Source organism: Symsagittifera roscoffensis, chromosome 8 (genome assembly GCF_963678635.1).
Source record: "Symsagittifera roscoffensis chromosome 8, txSymRosc1.1, whole genome shotgun sequence".
Classification (NCBI taxonomy): Eukaryota; Metazoa; Xenacoelomorpha; order Acoela; family Convolutidae; genus Symsagittifera; species Symsagittifera roscoffensis.
The window spans coordinates 30154498-30160497 of NC_087069.1; the positions used below are offsets into that span (position 1 = coordinate 30154498).

General features: G+C 45.2%; 1 protein-coding gene across 1 annotated transcript in view; it reads right to left on the reverse strand.

Moving 5' to 3' along the window:
• The window catches only part of LOC134852972 (membrane progestin receptor alpha-like), an 82114-nt gene that overhangs the window by 34174 nt on the left and 41940 nt on the right, over nt 1–6000 (reverse strand). The window lies entirely within an intron of this gene.

Below are 6000 nucleotides of genomic sequence, written 5' to 3' on the forward strand. Positions count from 1 at the left end.
ACATCATTCAGATTCTTTAACTGAAAAAAATATTGATCAAAAAAGATACTTTTCTTACTGGCTAACCGCAACTGTCAATATGGAAATTCATAATATGGAAAATCAAAACTCGCGAGCCAAAAAAGCTGCATGTATATCTTAACCAGGGTCACAACAGCGGTTCTCTGTGAATAGCTGATCTGCTCGTATATCGGTCCATTCCCTTGTGGATAAATCGTCTAAACCCGACTAGTTCCTTCTTAAACACCACATAGCCATGGCCCCTTGCATCAACTAAATCATATCATCATCTTCATATCTAACTTTTAATTATGGTACTCTCTCTATCACATTAGATGGGGTTGGCAGTACCAGGTATTATCGAACTGCAGCTCGCCATGGTAAACGGTTATGAGGGTCAGTGTTGTTAATGCATAAACCTTTCATATAATTACTCGCACAGAGGTAACCAAGTCTTTTTGGTCTCCTACGTCTTTTGATGGATGAGATCCTCATATCACTGGCAACTTTGATGCATGAATCGAAGGGAGCGCGCTCAACATATCCAAACCAGTTTAAACGTCTGCTCTGCAGGACCTTGATAACGTCACACAAGCCGAGTTTATCATGAAGAGCACGTGGGCCATGAACACCGTGCTTATTAAGTATACTCAAACGACAGTGATGAGTGTCTGTGCGTTGGGGAGAGGGACATAGTAGACGAAGGTGGCTATGTCCATATGTAGTCGGCGGGTATAAGCATACTCACACGACAGTCATGTGTTTGGGAGAGGGACAGAGTGGACAAAGGTGGCTATGTCTATATGTAGTGGGCAGGTATAAGTATGCTCACACGACAGTCATGAATGTTTGTGTATTTGGGAGATGGATATAGTAGACGAAGGTGGCTATATTCTATATGTAGAGGGCAGGTATAAGTATACTCACACGACAGTCAAAAGTGTCTGTGTGTTTGGGAGAGGGACATAGTAGACGAAGGTGGCTAAGTCTATTGGTTGTGGGCAGGTATAAAAATACTCACCCGACAGTCATGAGTGTCTGCGTGTTAGGGAGAGGGACAGAGCAGACGAAGGTGGCTAAGTCTATTGGTAGTGGGCAGGTATAAGTATACTCACACGAGTGTCTGTGTGTTTGGGAGAGGGACATAGTAGACGAAGGTGGCTATGTCTATATCAAATGGGCAGGTATAAGTATACTCACACGACAGTCATGAGTGTCTCTGAGTTTGGAAGAGGGACAGAGTAGACGAAGGTGGCTATGTCTATATGTAGTGGGCAGGTATAAGTATACTCAAACGACAGTCAAGAGTGTCCGTGTATTTGGGAGAGGGACATAAAAGACGAAGGTGGCTATGTCCATATGTGGTCGGCGGGTATAGGCATACTCACACGACAGTCATGTGTTTGGGAGAGGGACAGAGTGGACAAAGGTGGCTATGTCTATATGTAGTGGGCAGGTATAAGTATGCTCACACGACAGTCATGAATGTTTGTGTATTTGGGAGATGGATATAGTAGACGAAGGTGGCTATATTCTATATGTAGAGGGCAGGTATAAGTATACTCACACGACAGTCATGAGTGTCTGTGTGTCTGGGAGAGGGACATAGTAGACGAAGGTGGCTAAGTCTATTGGTTGTGGGCAGGTATAAAAATACTCACCCGACAGTCATGAGTGTCTGCGTGTTAGGGAGAGGGACAGAGCAGACAAAGGTGGCTAAGTCTATTGGTAGTGGGCAGGTATAATTATACTCACACGAGTGTCTGTGTGTTTGGGAGAGGGACATAGTAGACGAAGGTGGCTATGTCTATATCTAATGGGCAGGTATAAGTATACTCACACAACAGTCATGAGTGTCTCTGAGTTTGGAAGAGGGACAGAGTAGACGAAGGTGGCTATGTCTATATATAGTGGGCAGGTATAAGTATACTCAAACGACAGTCAAGAGTGTCCGTGTGTTTGGGAGAGGGACAGAGTAGACGAAGGTGGCTAAGTCTATATGTAGTGGGCAGGTATAAGTATACTCACACGACAGTCGTAAGTGTCTCTGTGTTTGGAAGAGGGACAGAGTAGACGAAGGTGGCTATGTCTATATGTAGTGGGCAGGTATAAGTATTCTCACTGGACAGTCATGAGTGTCTGTGTGTTTGGGAGAGGGACAAATTAGACGAAGGTGGCTATATCTATATGTAGTGGGCAGGTAAAAGTAGACTCACACGACAATCATGAGTGTCTGTGTGTTTGAGAGAGGGACAGAGTAGACGAAGGTGGCTATGTCTATATGTAGTGGGCAGGTATAAGTATACTCACACGACAGTCATGAGTGTCTCTGTGTTTGGAAGAGGGACAGAGTAGACGAAGGTGGCTATGTCTATATGTAGTGGGCAGGTATAAGTAAACTCACACGACAGCCATGAGTGTCTGTGTGTTTGGGAGAGGGACAGAATAGACGAAGGTGGCTATGTCTAGATGTAGTGGACAGTTATTAGTATACTCACACGACAGTCATGAGTGTCTGTGTGTTTGGGATAGGGACAGAATAGTAGAAGGTGGCTATGTCTATATGTAGTGGGCAGGTATAAGTATAGTCAAACGACAGTCAAGAGTGTCCGTGTGTTTGTAAAGGGACAGAGTAGACGAAGGTGGCTATGTCTATATGTAGTGGGCAGGTATAAGTATACTCACACGACAGTCATGAGTGTCTCTGTGTTTGGAAGAGGGACAGAGTAGACGAAGGTGGCTGTCTTTCTGTAGTGGGCAGGTAAATGTATACTCACACGACAGTCATGAGTGTCTCTGTGTTTGGAAGAGGGCCAGAGTAGACGAAGTTGGCTATGTCTATATGTAGTGGGCAGGTATAAGTATACTCACACGACAGTCATGAGTGTCTGTGTGTTTGGGAGAGGGACAGAATAGACGAAGGTGGCTATGTCTACATGTAGTGGGCAGGTATAAGTATACTCACATGACAGTCATGAGTGTCTGTGTGTTTGGGAGAGGGACAGAGTAGACGAAGGTGGCTAAGTCTATATGTAGTGGGCAGGTATAAGTATACTCACACGACAGTCGTAAGTGTCTCTGTGTTTGGAAGAGGGACAGAGTAGACGAAGGTGGCTATGTCTATATGTAGTGGGCAGGTATAAGTATTCTCACTGGACAGTCATGAGTGTCTGTGTGTTTGGGAGAGGGACAAATTAGACGAAGGTGGCTATATCTATATGTAGTGGGCAGGTAAAAGTAGACTCACACGACAATCATGAGTGTCTGTGTGTTTGAGAGAGGGACAGAGTAGACGAAGGTGGCTATGTCTATATGTAGTGGGCAGGTATAAGTATACTCACACGACAGTCATGAGTGTCTCTGTGTTTGGAAGAGGGACAGAGTAGACGAAGGTGGCTATGTCTATATGTAGTGGGCAGGTATAAGTAAACTCACACGACAGCCATGAGTGTCTGTGTGTTTGGAGAGGGACAGAATAGACGAAGGTGGCTATGTCTAGATGTAGTGGACAGTTATTAGTATACTCACACGACAGTCATGAGTGTCTGTGTGTTTGGGATAGGGACAGAATAGTAGAAGGTGGCTATGTCTATATGTAGTGGACAGGTATAAGTATAGTCAAACGACAGTCAAGAGTGTCCGTGTGTTTGTAAAGGGACAGAGTAGACGAAGGTGGCTATGTCTATATGTAGTGGGCAGGTATAAGTATACTCACACGACAGTCATGAGTGTCTCTGTGTTTGGAAGAGGGACAGAGTAGACGAAGGTGGCTGTCTTTCTGTAGTGGGCAGGTAAATGTATACTCACACGACAGTCATGAGTGTCTCTGTGTTTGGAAGAGGGCCAGAGTAGACGAAGTTGGCTATGTCTATATGTAGTGGGCAGGTATAAGTATACTCACACGACAGTCATGAGTGTCTGTGTGTTTGGGAGAGGGGACAGAATAGACGAAGGTGGCTATGTCTACATGTAGTGGGCAGGTATAAGTATACTCACATGACAGTCATGAGTGTCTGTGTGTTTGGAGAGGGACAGAGTAGACGAAGGTGGCTATGTCTATATGTAGTGGGCATGTATAAGTATACTCACACGACAGTCATGAGTGTCCTGTGTGTTTGGAAGAGGGACAGAGTAGACGAAGGTGGCTATGCCTATATGTAGTGGGGGCAGGTATAAGTACACTCGAAACGACAGTCAAGAGTGTCCGTGTGTTTGGGAGAGGGACAGAGTAGAAGAAGGTGGCTAAGTCTATATGTAGTGGGCAGTATAAGTATACTCACACGACAGTCGTGAGTGTCTCTGTGTTTGGAAGAGAGACATAGTATACGAAGGTGGCTATGTCTATATGTAGTGGGCAGGTATAAGTATTCTCACTGGACAGTCATGAGTGTCTGTGTGTTTGGGAGCGGGACAGATTAGACGAAGGTGGCTATGTATAAATGTAGTGGGTAGGTATAAGTATACTCACACGACAATCATGAGTGTCTGTGTGTTTGGAAGAGGGACAGAGTAGACGAAAGGTGGCTATGTCTATATGTAGTGGGCAGGTATAAGTATACTCACACGACAGTCATGAGTGTATCTGTGTTTGGAAGAGGGACAGAGTAGACGAAGGTGGCTATGTCTATATGTAGTGGGCAGGTATAAGTATACTCACACGACAGCCATGAGTGTCTGTGTGTTTGGGAGAGGGACAAAATAGACGAAGGTGGCTATGTCTAGATGTAGTGGGCAGTTATTAGTATACTCACACGACAGTCATGAGTGTCTCTGTGTTTGGGAGAGGGACAGAATAGAGGAAGGTGGCTATGTCTATATGTAGTGGGCAGGTATAAGTATACTCACACGACAGTCATGAGTGTCTGTGTGTTTGGTAGATGGACAGAGTAGACGAAGGTGGCTATGTCCTATATGTAGTGAGCAGGTATAAGTATACTCACACGACAGTCATGAGTGGTCTCTGTGTTTGGAAGAGGGACAGAGTAGACGAAGGTGGCTATGTCTTTATGTAGTGGGCAGGTATAAGTATACTCACACGACAGTCATGAGTGTCTCTGTGTTTGGAAGAGGGACAGAGTAGACGAAGGTGGCTATGTCTATATGTAGTGGGCAGGTATAAGTATACTCACACGACAGTCCATGAGTGTCTGTGTGTTTGGGAGAGGGACAGAGTAGACGAAGGTGGCTATGTCTGCATTAGTGGGCAGGTATAAGTATACTCACACGACAGTCATGAGTGTCTGTGTGTTTGGGAGAGGGACAGAGTAGACGAAGGTGGCTATGTCTATATGTAGTGGGAAACGAGAGTCATGAGTGTCTGTGTGTTTGGGAGAGGGACAGAGTAGACGAAGGTGGCTATGTCTATATGTAGTGGGCAGGTATAAGTATACTCACACGACAGTCATGAGTGTCTCTGTGTTTGGAAGAGAACAGAGTAGACGAAGGTGGCTATGTCTATATGTAGTGGGCAGGTATAAGTATACTCACACGACAGTCATGAGTGTCTCTGTGTTTGGAAGAGAACAGAGTAGACGAAGGGTGGCTATGTCTATATGTAGTGGGCAGGTATAAGTATACTCACACGACAGTCATGAGGGTCTCTGTGTTTGGGAGAGGGAAAGAGTAGACGAAGGTGGCTATGTCTATATGTAGTGGGCAGGTATAAGAATACTCACACGACAGTCATGAGTGTCTGTGTGTTTGGGAGAGAGACCAGAGTAGAGGAAGGTGGCTATGTCTATATGTAGTGGGCAGGTATAAGTATACTCACACGACAGTCATGGTTGTCTGTGTGTTGGAAGAGGGACAGAGTAGACGAAGGTGGCTATGCCTATATGTAGTGGGCAGGTATAAGTATACTCGAAACGACAGTCAAGAGTGTCCGTGTGTTTGGGAGAGGGACAGAGTAGAAGAAGGTGGCTAAGTCTATATGTAGTGGGCAGGTATAAGTATACTCACACGACAGTCGTGAGTGTCCTCTGTGTTTGGAAGAGAGACAGA